Genomic DNA, 16,470 nt, shown 5'->3' with positions numbered 1-16,470 from the left:
AGAAGGAGCCCTCTGAGAAAAGATACAACCTTAGAAATAGGGATATTTGAGAAAACCTGACAGATATCAAGATATTGATACACGTCCCTCTCGATCTTTTCAGACTTCCTCACAGAAATCGGAAAGAAGAGTACGGTCAGAACACAAGGAAGAGCACGTCAAGTCCAAAGACAAGGAACCTGCTCATCAAAGTAAAAAATCACAATTTCCAAAGAAGAAGGTAGCTAGTATTAAAATAAAACATGCCGAGGATTTTGAGGACACAACTGAAAAACGGAGAGTGGGCCCAGACAATGCTAGACAGTGCAGCAGAAATGACCATAGCTCGCAAGATCCTGATGAATCTTCTGGAGACAGTGGACACGAATGAATACATTCAAGTGGAAACTGCAGACACCAGAGGTAGCAAACCCCATAAATTATATGAAATAACATTGCGTATGGAGGGGGACAAAACTAGGAAAATAAGGGATTTCTTTTGGGATAACCTTTCGAAAGGCTATGATATCCTTCTAGCAGAAAAAGACTGGCCACCAGAGTTTGTCAGGGAGTGCCCACATGGCGAAGAAATGATTATGCCTGCCTTCTCAAATCACATTCCAATTCATAAAAAATACACATTTGCAAGAAAATGGGCAGTATCCCAAGCCCTTGCATTAAATAAAAATCATGTAGGATGGGATGAGGATTCTCCTCACCATAAAATTCAGTTAAAAAGTCAACCCACTGCACAAAGGCAGTACCCAGTTAAGCAAGATGCTAAAAAACAAGTCAGGGCGATCTTAGATCAACTTGAATATCAGGGGGTGATTAAAACATGCACCTCACAAATGAACAATCCTTTGTTTCCTGTCTCCATGATTCATATTGTCTAGTTTTGGACTACAGACACCTAAACTCCTGCTGCAAAACATTTGCAGTACAAAACTCACACAGTGCAGCACTAATGAATAAAATTGTGCGCAAAAAATATAAAACGACATTAGATATCTCAAATGGTTTCTTTTGTCAAAACATTGCACCTGAAAATAGATATTTGACCGCTTTCTCCTGTATGGGGGCGCAAAACAATTCTGTCGACTCCCACAGGGATTCAAGAACAGCCCAGGATTATTCTCAGCCAGGGTAACAGAGCTACTACAAATGTATGACGATGAGGCATTATCTTATGTCGATGACATCTATCTTACAGACGACGACCTGGAGACACACTTGAAAAGAGTGAACACCATAATACTTGGGTTCGCAGCTGAAGGGTACAAATTCAACGAACAAAGTCACGAATTGCCCACCTAACTGTCCTGTTTTTAGGATATGAATTATCAAGTGAAGGCAAAAGCCTAGCAGACAACTTCTTAGAGAAGTGTGCAGTACTCCAAGCACCAAAAACGCTGAAGAATTTACAATCAATACTAGGTTTCCTGAATTTCGGAAGAACATACATTCTAAATTATGCGGAGAGGGTTAAATCTCTCTATGAATTAATAAAACCTGATTTCAAACCAATTAATTGGAATCAGAAACACACAGAAATTTTACGATCATTATAAACAGACATGTTAACTAAAACAAAACTGCAAACACGCGCAAACGAATGCAACCTTGTAATCCGAGTCATCCCAGGAAGATGCGGATTCACATACCTGACCTCTAACGAGGGAGAAACGGCACCAATAGCTTATAAATCACACTTATACACACAAGCTGAAATTAAATTCAGTTCTACTGAAAAAATTCTAACAGCGGTTCAAACTGCTGTAGCAAAAGAAAGAGCCCTAGCCCAAGGCAAAAGCATATCTGTTTTAACAGCAGTATCAGCCCTTGAGGCAGTAACAAGACCACGCATTCCAAATGCAGTGGCATTAGATCCAAAATGGATACAATGGGAAAATTCTCTTGATGCAGAAGACGTGAAAGACGCTTTTGATCCGAAAATGAAAAAACTAGATCTAGAATACGAACATGAATATCCTCTGCCAATCGAAATTCTGCCTCTCGAACAATACACCTGTGTAATCTAAACAGACAGATTTGCACAACACTACGTTGTGGATAAAAATTCTTACAATGCAGCGTGCGCGATTGTTAAAGGTCGCTGGCGCTTAGGTACATTCAGACCGATAATCACCAAAACGGAATCACTCAGAAACTGTACAGCTCAGCGAGCTGAAATAAGATCTTTAAAGATGGCGCTTGAAAATGCCGATCGCGAATTCCCCACACTAATAGTGTGCGATTCGCATTACTGCGTCCAGTCTTACAATAACAGCATGCAGAACTGGATTCAAAACGGTTACAAGGATGACACAGGTGCCACAATAAAGCATAAAAAACTTTGGGAACAGGTAGTTCTTTTGCAGAAAGAACTACAAAAGACTCACGTGATACATACACTGAGTCATCAACGTGATGGCGTTCACGTTGCAGGGAATTCATTGGCTAACAGAGCCACAGCGGCAGCTGTTCAACCGGCTTCCGTAGCTACAAAAAAGCGTACTAAAAAACAAATAGACGGTGAAACGCTACTAGCAGTAAAAGCCTCAATGAAAGGCAACTATGCAGCGTTACCTCTAAATTATCCTCTCGGAAATAAAGACATAATTGATGCAAACTCCATTCCTTTGGCTCAAATCCCTGGAGTGGGGGATAGAGTCATTCCAAACACGAACCGGAGAGCTTACTTGATTCAAGAAGCGCACATGGGAATGGGTCTGAGGCACCAAGAGATCTTGAAATCTCTAATAGAATTACAATCACAGTACTGGTGGCCGGGGATGAGCTTCCAAAATGTATAACTTTGCAATGGATTGTCAGGACTGCAATAGAGATCGCAGTTGTGAACCGGACCAGACTATCGCCAGGACACCTTTATTAGAAAGCATTAGGCAATCTATACGCAGAAATCCAGCCGCAGAAATGCGTTCCCATAATTATTAAGACTAGATTCACTTAAGATGTAGGCCCCAGCGCTCGGCTGTCGCCAGAACTGTTATAAAAGATTTGCGAGTCTTTATCGGCACATACGCAATTGGCATGCTACATTCTGACCAGGGTCCTGCGTTTAGCTCTCGAGCTTACAAGGAGGCCATGACCAACATGGGCATTGCATTGCGGTACTCTTCTCCCTTCTGAGGGTAATGCGGTAGTGGAAAGAAAAAACGTGACGTAAGCAATCTATAACGGCGAGGGTATTAGGTTCGGGTGATGGGTGGGTCAAGCATCTAACAAGTGTCCAACGTAGTCTTAACAATCTGCCAAGAAATACTCTAAGAGGTATCACTCCATACGAACTATTGTTCGGTACTAGAATGATAATCCAGGATTCAGATTGTCAGACTTCAGTGGTAAAAGAAAAATCCTTTGATATCAAAGATCGTTTGGCTGTTTTACAGGACTTAAATGAAACAAGAAGAAGTCTACGTAACAAGAAGTTAAAGCCAACAGCCACTGAAGAAAAACCACCTGTCCCAGCAAGACCTGTCTGGATTCCAAAGATTGGGGATCTGGTCAGAGAAAAGATCGCGGTGAAGAAGGAATTTGGGCCTTCTTACAGAAAAGCAGTACCTGTCTTAGCTGTCAGCGGAACAAGATCAGTAGTACTACCACCCTTGCTGGTAAAAAGGAGAACAGAGTTGTATCTATCGACCTGGTAAAACCACAATCATGTGGCCAATAATAAGTAGTAGGCCCAGTGGACTCCCAAGAAATAGCAGAAGACCAAATCTTGCTACAATCCAAGAGGTTCAAACTGAGAGACTAATCACATTTGATAAACCTACAGTGAATAAAAAAGGACTATGCAACAAAGCCATGGAACTTGTGCCTCTTGAAACCCAAATTGCAACAGTTCGTCAAGAAACACCTGTCTACAACAATGTAGCTTCAGACTATACCAATGTGACAAAAGAAGATTCAAAGACTAAGGGAAATCCGGCTACTTCATCAATTTCGATGACTTTTCTGATGATCCAAGTGAACATGAAGAAACGCCAGCAACAAAAACTTTCAAAGAAAAAATGACTGAACTTTTTCATCAACTAAAAGAAACATATCTGATTTCACCATGGATTGAATTTTGGATTGTGTTAGGTGTACTTTTCCTCCTTCTGTGGCTCATCTTGATTTTAATTTTGGGTAGAGTTATTGATGGAAAATATAGTACAATGGACACAGCAAGTCAGAACATCAACTTGGTCCTAAAGCCTCACAGATCCTCTCACATCGAGAAAAGAGAACTGTCATCAGTGAACATCACAGCCAATCCTATACCTGGGGGTGTAGCATGGGACAAAACTGATTACGAAATCTATGGCCCGATTGAGCTCTTGAAATATCCACATCAATTCAAGGTTTAATTAAGTGACTTTGTAACACCAAGTACTTTCTCTGATGATTGGGACTTTGAAAATATTAACAATATGATGTCAGAATTACAAATGTCAGCTAAATTCACAGAACATGATTATTTGCAGGGTTCATCAAATTATGAAGAAATGTACTGTTATAATCGTTATGGTCATCACTATTTGCATAAATCTGCTAATCCTAGAAATGTTTTTACTTATAATCAATGGGAACATTGTCCAACACCGCCAAAAGGCAGCTCAAAAACATTTTATGAGAAATTCCCATACTTCTCAGGATTTAACAACACTGATCCAGAAACGTTTTTTTTAAATGTTAAATAAGATAGGAATGAAAACAATGTTGACAAATCCTAAATTGATTTATTCTGAAAATTTTTATGAAAAAATGTCTACATTTGGTTTTGAATTTTGGAAAAACAACATTGAAACGAAAACCATCTGGGGTACAAAAGACTGGCAGGTACAAGGTCTAGAATCATTATTTAGAGCCTGCATGATCCCAGAACAGATGATATTCCTGAATGACACCATTCAACAAACAACCTGTCTTGGCTGAGCCAAAATAAAAGACTTAAACAAACCGTCTATTCCAAAGCCCATACCTGATAGTAATAGCACTACAGATGTGGAGATAGACGTATCCCACATTTTACAGCAAAACAGAACAAATCCTGATTGGAAAAAATGGTTGATCTGGCCCACAGACACAAATAACTGTCAAGATAGATTCCTGAACAAAATACAGGGGTTCAAACAGAACAGGCCAGACCCAAGATATTCCCAGAGACAACATCCAGGGATAATTACAGCATGAAGTGTAGGGAGACTATGCCTCGAATGGCTACAGAAATCCACACTGCCAGAAATTAAGCAACACTTGACTTTACTTAAAGAAGGTGCTGACTTGCGAGATTTCATACTGGGACCTCCTAAACAGCGTCAAAAACGTTTCATATACGCCGGTATATACGCTGCTTACAATGAAGCTTGGAAAGTGACGCAATTTGAAACTGCTGAAAAAATACGAGAAATTGATCGTATAAATTTGGACAAATCACTTTCTGTAGTGGACAATGGGTTAACGACTCTGTCCTCCAGAATTTATTCACTGGACAGCATTGTATCATATGCTATTGATATAATAGAGCAGGACTTGCTAATGTTACAACATGGCCAGTCGCAATTGCGTTCTATTGTACAGCTAGGCTGGACGTTGCAAAACCTGCGTTCAGGCTTCGTGCCATGGCATCTAATCAACATTACGTCATTATTTTCTATCTTTAACCTTACTGATAAACAAATCAGTTTGGCACAAAAAGGAGCAGACTATACGATTCTGAGCATTGAAAAACTTGAGAGATTACCATTGACAATGTCAGAGAGACCTGTCATTGAATGGATATTACATGGAACAATTACTATTCCCATAACAACTTTTCAGTTTCAGTATTGCCAAAAGTATATACCAGCAGGCCCGTATGAAAGGTTGGGTAAAGGGTACATCAAATCTACCTGGAATTTACCTTACACACATAAACGTTATAGTGAAGGGAAAAAAGAAGTATTTCTTAGTGGTAACAACTGTAAAAAATCACTAAGCGGTACACTTCTGTGTCAAGGTATTAACTTGCATGGAGCCTGCGTAGGTTCATCAAATAACCTTTCATGTCACCTGCATGGCACTCCTGCAACACAGATAGAGCCTTTTTTCAGACAACTTTCCAACGGCAGCTACGTTCTAATAAGTGACCACAGCTGTTGTGGCATGGTGCCAGGAAAAGCCTATCTCGTAACCGTTACTTCCAGGGTCATTTGCTGTATGCAAGTATTGTATCCAAACAGCAAACCAGACAAGGAGGCAGCAATATGGTCTTCTCTGAATATCTCTTCTATTCGAATTGATACTTTAAGCAGAATGAAGTCTATTCTTTTACAGACAACCGTGCCTTTAACCTCGTCGAAAGAGACGTATGATCTGCAAGTTGCAAGGACAGCGGCAGAGATACATATCCTATTATCAACAAATTGCCCCTTGCATTTCGTAGAAATTTTAAGCTAATTTTAAACATGTCTGATACCAGTGGCATCACACATGTATTTAAGACAATTTTCTCTGGACTGTTAGCACCGTTTGAAACAGATCTGGGCATCTTCCCGAAGTTTGTGCATTCTGTATTCGGTGGCCTGCCTCTTCTTTTGGGACTCGTAGCAGGAATTTTATTTTTGATCCTTCTGCTCCGATATGGCAAGCCAAGCCACAGACAAAACTCCAGCTACGATGGAAGAAACGATCCTAGCAATACGCTACCGAGACCGAATCACTAGAGTCCTCGGATTGGCCCGGCTAAGAGATCTGAATACAACTTGGTTTCTTTCATTCAGGCAAATCTGGGAAGATTGCATCTTACCTGTGCTTCGATGTCTGCTATGCGGAGAAGAATGCGTGTTGGACGTCTGTCTTACACTACCATCAGCAGTACCTATGGATATCGATACTTTGCTTGGTTCGGTAACGGCTCATGCAACGTGTTTTCCCCAGTGGCTACCTATTCTGATGACGGCATTCGTTGAGACTTCATCATTACGATTAGGTGGCTGTGAAGTACGAGATGAAAGCAGCACCACACAGGTACAACCTTCTGTGAGCATTGCTGATCCGTACATCGATGATGGCAATGATTCTCACATATGCACTATTTCAGCTTTTTCGAACTTGGTTGAACTTTCACCTACTGTTGTAGACCAATTTTTCGCAAGCCTGTCTGATAGGATGTTCTCTCCTAACAACGAGAATAACTTTTAAAACAACGAGCACACAGCGTTCCCTGAACTCTGAATTTGGCCTTCAGTTTTTGATAAACAACACTACTAAAAACAATTGGAACTATTTTTTCCCCTGAAAGCGAAATTATTTTTCCGTTTCCAAAATATTTACCTTTTTTTTGGCACATGGTACTCTGCTTAAAGTAGAACTATTCTTAGAGAACAGAAGAACAAGTTACTTACCTTCGGTAACGCTTTTTCTGGTAGATACAGTATCTGTCTGTGGATTCCTCACCTTGTGAATATCCCCCTTGCGCCAGCAACGTTCGGAAAATTCTTTGTAGCACGCCGGGGTGGAAGACGTCATAGGAGCACGGCATCGTGCGCGACTCCGTCTGACGTCACCGACTCCTTATTAGACCCACGTCGGCGTGATGACGTCAGTTCCGCCCTTTTTTCCGTGCCTTCGAGGCACCCGTACGGACCAACGACAGAAAATATACATATATACAGTGTACACAGTACATACAAATCGAAACAAAGGTATCAAGAACCAGGAATATAAATACATAAAACCAGGTATAGCAGAGCGGACAACGGGGAGGCGGGTGGGCATGTGAGGAATCCACAGGCAGATACTGTATCTACCAGAAAAAGCGTTACCGAAGGTAAGTAACTTGTTCTTCTGATAGATACATCTGCATTGTGGATTCCTCACCTTGTGAATAGAGTCCCACAGCAGTCCCCACTCCCGGAGGAGGGTGTCCACTCTGCTACACCAGGAAATCTTAGAGGACAGAGCGCGCAAAGTGGCCGTCCCTCCTCACCTCGGTATCCAAGCAGTAGTGCTTCGCGAAAGTGTGGAGGGAGGCCCAAGTCACGGCTCTGCAAATGTCCTCAACAGGAACACCTCTAGACAAAGCAGATGTTGCAGACTTCGCTCTAGTAGAATGTGCTCTAATACCCTCAGGAGGGTCCTTACTCGCCAGAGAGTAGCAAATCTTGATGCACAGGATTATCCACCTGGAAAGTGTGCGCTTGTGCACCGGTCTGCCCTTCTTGCAGCCAGCAAAATCCATGAAGAGCTGATCGTCAATACGATAGTCTTTAGTCCTATCAAAATAGAAACTAACTGCTCTCTTAGGGTCCAAGCGATGAAGCCTCTCCTCCTCCTTGGAAGGGTGTAGGGGAGGATAGAAGGTAGGAGGGGTAATGGATTGACCTTGGTGGGAGGGAGTTACCACCTTAGGAAGAAAAGCAGCCCTGGTCCTGAGAACCATTCTTTCAGCGTGAATGGTCAAGAACGGGGGCTTGGAACTAAGAGCCTGAAGCTCACTTACCCTCCTTGCCGAGGTAATTGCAACTAAGAAGACCGTTTTAAAAGATAGAAGCCTCATTGGACACTTGTGCAAGGGTTCGAAGGGAGAACCCATCAAATAGGTTAACACAAGATTCAAATCCCAATGAGGAACAACAAACGGAGAAGGAGGGAACTTATTAATGAGACCCTTCAAAAATCTTAAAACCACTGAAGACTTAAAAAGAGAGGGCCGATCCGGCAAACAGAGAAATGCCGATAAGGCTGAAAGATACCCCTTGACCGTGGCAACAGCAAATCCTTGCTGCGCCAGAGAAAGAGCAAACTGCAAAATGTCAGACAAATGAGACTTCAAAGGGTCAACATCCCTCTCCCTACACCAAGAGACAAATTTAGACCACCTATGCGAATAGATGGACTTAGTGGAGTCACGCCTGGCGGAAAGAATGACATCCACCACATCGTGAGGGAGAGAAAAGGAATTCAAGCTGCCCCGTTCAATCTCCAGGCATGAAGGTGTAATGTCTGGAGGTGGGGGTGTAGAACTTGCCCCTCCATCTGAGAGAGTAGGTCTGCCCTGAGAGGGAGACGGAGCGGCGGGTGAGAGGAGAGGTGGAGAAGGTCCGTCTACCACCCTTCTTGGCCAATCCGATGCAACCAATATGACTTGGGCCAGGTCCTGGCGAATCTTCCTCAGAACCCGAGGAATCAAGGGTATGGGAGAAAAAGCGTAAAGGAGTTGATTTCCCCAACTCAACCGAAACGCGTCCCCCAAAGCTCCTTGCATCGGATACTGGAGACTGTAGAATGACAGGCAGTGAGCATTCTCGTGAGTAGCGAACAGGTCCACCCGAGGAGTCCCCACATCTGAAAGATGTCGTGAACAACCTCCGGGTGAAGCCTCCACTCGTGGTCGGCAGAGAACTGCCAACTGAGAACGTCTGCACGAACGTTCAGAACTCCGGCCAGATGATTTGCCATCAGACAAATCTGATGATCCTGAACCCAGGACCAGAGACGCAGAGCCTCTCTGCAGAGACACTGCAACCCTACTCCTCCCTGCTTGTTGATATACCACATCGCGGTCGTGTTGTCCGTCAGGACCTGAACCGACTGACCACGAAGGGAAGGGAGGAAGGCATTGAGCGCCAGACGTATCGCCCGCAACTCTAGAAGGTTGATATGAAGCAACCTTTCCTCCGGAGACCAAAGACCTTTGATCTCCAGATCCCCCAGATGAGCACCCCATCCGAGAGTGGATGCATCCGTTATCACTGTGGCAACCGATGGAGGAAGATGGAAAGGCTTTCCCTAAGATAGATTGCCCTCCACACTCCACCAAGACAGATCCGCTGCAGTTTCTCTGGAGATCCTCACTGACTCCCCGAGATCTCCGTTGTGTTGATACCACTGCCTGCAGAGGCACCACTGGAGTGCCCTCATGTGCCAGCATGCATGGTTGACCAACAGAATGCAAGAAGCCATCAGACCGAGCCGACGAAGGACCTTCAGGACTGGAACAACCGCTCCATTGTAGAATAAAGGAATCATTTCCTGTATGTCGCGAATTCCTTGCGGTGGAGGGAATGCACGACATACAGTAGTGTCCAATACCGCACCTATGAACAGGTTGCGCTGGGAGGGCACCAGGTGAGACTTGGGCACGTTTATTGAAAAACCCAATCTGTACAACAGCTGCGATGTCACTTGCAGATGATGGAGCACCTTCTCTGGCGAATCTGCCTTGATCAGCCATTCGTCCAGATAGGGGAACACAGGAATCCCCGACCTTCTGAGATGGGCAGCCACCACCGCCATCACCTTGGTGATAACTCGAGGCGCAGTAGTAAGTCCAAACGGAAGGACCGCAAACTGGTAGTGCTGCGATCCCACCGTAAAACGGAGATACTTTCTGTGCGACTTCAGGATTGGGATGTGAAAGTACGCATCCTGCAATTCGATCGACACCATCCAGTCTTCTTCCAACAGCGCTTGAAGAACCTGCGCAAGTGTGAGCATTTGGAACTACTCCTGCTTGAGATAGAGGTTCAAAATCCTGAGGTCCAGGATTGGACGTAACCTGCCATCCTTCTTGGGGATCAGGAAATACCGGGAGTAGCACCCCTGACCCCTTTCCTACTCTGGAACCACCTCTATCGCACCTTTTCGGAACAGTGCCAGGACTTCTTCCTGCAGGAGAAGCAGGTGGTCCTCCGAACAATAACCTTGGCAAGGAGGGAAATTGGGAGGGAACTCCTGGAAAGGAAGTGCATACCCATTTTCTACGAGATTGAAAACCCAAAGATCTGATGTAACCGATTCCCAATCCCGTAGAAAATGAGTAAGCCGACCCCTTACCGGACCCGCATTATCCAGAATGGCGGATCCAGGGCTGCTTTGCTGCTGAGGGTAGGGGTTGACTGTTAGAGGAGGAGGCTTGGCGTCCACGAGCACGGCCCCTTTGTTTACCTCGGAATGATCTATACAAAGGGTTCTGCTGCTGCTGCTGCTGCTGCTGGCCTTGCTTATAGGAACGAAAAGTGGATCTACCAAATCCCCTAACTTCCTAGTGGCAGAACCTCTAGCCTGAAGGCCCAAAGACCTTGCAGTTGCCCGGCTATCTTTGAACTTCTCCAAGGCCACATCTGCTTTCTTCCCAAAGAGGCCTGTCCGGTCAAATGGCAAGTGCAATAAAGTAGATTGTACACCTTCCGAAAAATCTGAAGATTTCAGCCATGCGGCCCTTCTGGTGGCAACAGTAGAGCCCATAATTCTGGCAACAGAGTCCGCCGTGTCCATGCCACTCTGAATTACCAAGCGGGCTGCAGCCTGAGTATCGGAGACTACTTCATTGAAGTTCTTTCTATCATCCTCTGGAAGCTTAGATGACAATTGTTTCACAGAGTCCATCAACGCATGAACATATCTCCCTAGCAGGCAAGTAGCATTGGTTGATTTTAGAGCCATGCTGCCCGAGGAGAAAATCTTTTTCGCAGACTGGTCCAAATTTTTAGAGTCCTTGTCTGCCGGCACCTGAGGAAATGAACCTGCAGACCTGTTGGAACAAGCGGCCTGCACCACCAGACTCTCCGGAGAAGGATGAGAAGAGAGAAACTCAGGGTCACCAGGCGCCACCCTGTAACGTCTTGCCACCGACCTGGAAACCGCAGGAGCAGTCAAAGGTCTCTTCCAGACCTCCATTATTGTCTCAGTCAAAGCCTCAGTGAATGGAAACGTAGGCTCTATTATAGATGAAGGTGAGTGTAAAACCTCCGTGAGGATGTTAGGCTTGTACTCAACAGGAGGCAAAGTCAGATTGAGCAGATCCGCAGCCTTCCTAATTACAACATGGTAGGTTGCCACGTCTTTAGATGGTGCATCAGAAACAGATGGCAAACCCCACTCAGGAGAAAGTTCCAGGCCACTAGCACTATGCAGGTCCTCAAAACAATCCCCTTGATCCAGAAGTTCACCTTCCTCCACTTCAGAATCTTCGTACCTCTTTTCCTCCAAGAGGCGCTGAGCCCTGCGCCTCGACCATTCCATGCGAACCGAAGTCGACGGATCCGGTAAAGACTCCGACGGAGCCGGAACCGGCGTCAAACGAGGAGCCGGGGCAGCTGGAGGACAAGACTCACACACCGGCGTGGCACCTCGATCCAACTCACAAGGTCGTTCCGGAGCCGGCGAAGCCGCATGCGGAGTCGGCGCCGTAACGAGCCAAGGAGTATAAGGCGCCGGCATGAACGGCATAAAAGGAGCCAGAGCGTAAGCCTGAGGGACGCCCAAATTATAAGACAATGGACCCATGGGACCAGCCGGATCACCAGTGGGGTACATTGCCCTCGCATAAACTCCAAACATAGCATTAAGGAAATGCGAGGGGTCCTGCCCAGGACCAGGAAAGGGAGGGTACGAACCCATCGGCCGCTCTGAAGGAGGCTGCTCCGGCATCGGTTCATCCTGGCCCTCTTGATTTTCAGGGACTTCCACCGGTTTCGGAGCCCGAGGAACCTCCTCTTCTTCATGCTCCGAAGAATGGTGCGACTCCGGATCCGGTTCTTGCTCCAGAACCAGGGAACCTCCACGAGATTGCATAGGAGATGGAGACACGAAGTCTTTATGATGTTTTCTAGACTTCCTCTTCGAATCTGAAGACTCCTTGCCAGAGTGGTGTATTGAGCTATGCTTCCTCCTCTTGTGCTTCTTCTTCGAGGAGCCCGAAGCATGACCCGAAGCCGACTTGGATCCGGACCTCGACCTCTCTCTGGACCTCGACCTCGCTCTGGACCTCGATCTCGAAGCCGATCTCGACCTCGACTTCGATCGCGACTTCTGTCTCGACCTCGAGCGTCTGGACGTCGACCTCAAAGACCTTCCAGTATCTCTTCCTTTCACCTTTGCAAGTAGAAGCTTAGCCTCCCGCTCTTGTAAGGCCTTAGGGTTCATCTTGAAGCAGGATCGACAGTTCTTAACATCATGGTCCGATCCAAGACACCACAAACAATCGTCATGCGGATCGGTAATCGACATCATTCGGACCCACTGCTTGAACCCCGTCTTCCTCGACGACACCCTCGGCGAAGAAGAAGCACTCAACAGAGAAACAGTAACACAAAATAGTAACAAGTTACTATCTGAATCGCAGAAGATCCCAGAAACCGTTAGCGCCGACGACGCGGAAAAAAGGGAACTGACGTCATCACGCCGACGTGGGTCTAATAAGGAGTCGGTGACGTCAGACGGAGTCGTGCACGATGCCGTGCTCCTATGACGTCGTCCACGCCGGCGTGCTACAAAGAATGTTCCGAACGTTGCTGGCGCAAGGGGGATACTCACAAGGTGAGGAATCAACAAGGCAGATGTATCTATCAGAACTTCTATTTTTAGAGACTCTAGAAACAATATTTTGACTTAGCCTCCAGCACATGTACAGTATTGTATAAATATGTGATGAAATGGTCTCGACCTTCTTTTCTGTATTAAGATCCATTTCATAAATGTAATTTTCGCAATTCATTCAGCCAATATTTATATATGCATTATCTGAATGATACCGCTGCTTGAAAAACGTACAGTATAAATACTCATTTTCGTGTATATACCATATACCATTTCAAATGCAATTTATGTATTTTGGGGTAGGTTGGAAAACACATGCATTGTTATATGTTTAGTATTGCTTAGTATTTTAGTAATGATGGACATTATACGTGGAGTGGGTGTTGTGAATGTATCTAGGACCCTATTTAAATATTCCCGATTCATGCCCTTATGTGGTTATAACAAAACATATACTTATAAAGGCATAAGAATCATATCCATATTTAGTGATAGCCAATGCAGTCCAAATACGGCAAGGCTACTACCATAGACTCCTAGAAAGTACAACGCGTTCTTTAAACAAACCAAGCCTCCAGCAGCCCGGGAATTCCCCCTGCTTTTGTTTTGATTTGAACAAGAACTTCTGGAGTCCAGAAAGAACTGTAAGTTCTTAGTGACGTCTTATGTCCAACCTTACGTCAAACTCGGCACCTTCCAGGTATAAATATACCAACATTTGCCTTAAGCAAACACACAGTGGTTTGGAGCAGAGCGGCTATCCACTTGCCCGACGCCCGGCTGATGCGAGAGCCGAAGGAAGCCGACCCTCCCATTTGATGCACTGAGAGAGACGCTGTCTTTTCTCCTGCCGGGAAATCCAGATCCAGTGTTTCGAGTCACCCTTGTGGGTTGCTGGGAGATCGAGTCCTAAGAAAGAGATACAAGACCTTCTTCATTCTATAAACCAAGGTACGGAGCTGATTAGATCCTTAGAGAATTCTTGATTCAGATTTTTGGCAAAAACAAACTTAACTTAAACTGCAGCTTACTTACTCCTTCCCACGTATTAGGCTTAGGTCAGGTACACCGGGGTAGGCGTATCTTAGAAGCACCAGTTGAGTACGTTTAGTCAATGATTTTATGTATGTATATATTTTATCCATTTTAAGTATCATATGGCTCAGAAACCATATCAATGCTTTTACAGTATTATTTCATAATACTACTTTTACTGTATGCACTTTACTTTATGACAAGTATTGCAATTGTGGCAATTCACTTCTCTTGCATGAGAAAGAGGACTGCTCAATAAACAACTTTTATTGAAAACGCCTGTCTCTCTATTTCTCTGCACTCCTGGTGAAACTAAGTATGCAAGATTGACTGAGCGAAATAGCTGTCTACTGTTTTCACACGACTCTGGAGATATACTCCTTGTTCTGGAGGGAGCAAAGTTGTCATGTTTATGCGGTTGTCAGAAACTAATCCCTTCTTGTCTAATCATGAAAGTTAACTCCTTCCTGTTCATTCTAGAAAGTTTCTAGTGACCTCTGAGCTAGCTGGCATACCTAATTAAGTCTAACATATTCAGTAGAGACCTAGATGACCTCAGTCCTACGTCTAAACTGTTGTTTGTGTTATTCCAATGCGCAGAGCCTATTGGGAATATAGTAACTACACTACAAGCCCAAATTTGGTCAGAAGAATGTCCTTCATGTGGGCATTCTTGGTTTGGTCTTCTAACACAAGTGTGAGAAGTCTGTCCCTCGTCCACCGTGCACATGTTCCTCGATAAGCTACCTGCCAGAACTTCTCTAAGACTTGTGCACCCTCAGGGCTACCTCATGCTGAGAGCCATTTATCTATATCATATCCCACCACATTACTGGACACTAGGTCCTTGGTTATGTAGACCCTCACCTCTTCAGTGGACTTTGTTAGAACGATGTCACCAACATTGCTGGACTCCATCTGTTTTGCTCTTAGGTCCAGCTCTCTGAGACTGAGATCAAGGGCCATCCTCCACTCTTCCATTGCCAGTCTCCTTTCTTTGAAGGCACTTTCAGCCTCATCCTTCTATAGATTCAACTTGGCTATCGAAAGTTTGAGCTTCCTGTCCTCCAGCTCCAGTGAGGTGAAGCCCTCGACAGACACACTGCTCCCTGCTCCATCCTAGGTGTTCAGATCATCCTGGTCATCTGTTGGGGTCAAGGTGGGCTCTTCTGGCAGCTCAGGACCCTGGACTGGGTTCTCTCTCTCTCCTCATTCTCTCTGTGTGCTCCCTCCTCCTCACTGTCATCCGTGTCCTCCTCTCCTGAGGTGGACTGCCATCTTTGCACCCCCTCAAAGGCCCTGCAAGCTACCTGGAGAGTCAGGGTCATATTTATTGCGGGTGGCACATTTTTTGCACCACGTTGTATGGTGCAAAAGTGAAACAACCCTTGAAATGCAATCTATCAAGCCACGCAAGACATCCTTGCATGGCCCTGAGTGGCTTTAAAAATCCAGAGTACCACAATGTAGCACAAATCACTGTGTTGCGTTACTCTACCCCAGGGTATCATTCCGTGGGTGATGTGTGGGTGTTACCATGCAAAAACCATGGATATTGACGCATTCCCAGGTTTACCATTACTGGAAGACTTGGGAATGTGCCAAAATGCTACGGCTTCCCAGGGGAGGCATAACAAGGAGAAATATATTGGTTTCTCCTAGTTCTACAGCACATATAGAAAGAGAAAAAAGCCTCAGGTGCCCTTACCTGCACAAAAACAATCCTTACAATGCAGGTTCGCTTTTACTATTTTGGGGATGCTTAGCAGTTTGGGCTAATTCTCAGGTCTACCAGTTATTGTAAATCTGGGAATGCATCAAGATCCATGGGTTTTGCATGGGAACACAAATGCACTACCCATGGAATGTCTTTCTGGGGCAGAGAAATGCTTTGGAGGGATTTGCGTTGTTTAGAGTTATTATGGATCTATCACACCACTCAAGGCCAGGCAAGGTGGCCTTGAGTGGCTTGAAAAGTAGCATTTAAGGTTTGCGTCATGCATACACCAGATTGCATAGTGCAAAAGCGACGTAACCCTCTAAACAATATAGCCCTCAACATACTTCTTTTTGTTGTGCCCCCGCCACCCCCTGAATGTGTAGCACTTTGGGCGCATTACCAAGTCTACCACTTATGGTAAATCT

General features: G+C 45.0%; 1 protein-coding gene across 1 annotated transcript in view; it reads right to left on the bottom strand.

Moving 5' to 3' along the window:
• LOC144790640 (uncharacterized) overlaps positions 1-16,470 on the bottom strand; it is a 552,900-nt gene that overhangs the window by 135,098 nt on the left and 401,332 nt on the right. The gene's annotated exons all lie outside the window — the stretch shown is intronic.

Source organism: Lissotriton helveticus, chromosome 11, assembly GCF_964261635.1.
Source record: "Lissotriton helveticus chromosome 11, aLisHel1.1, whole genome shotgun sequence".
Classification (NCBI taxonomy): Eukaryota; Metazoa; Chordata; class Amphibia; order Caudata; family Salamandridae; genus Lissotriton; species Lissotriton helveticus.
Note: the sequence above shows the minus strand (reverse complement) of the source record. Positions and strands in the feature narration are given on the sequence as shown.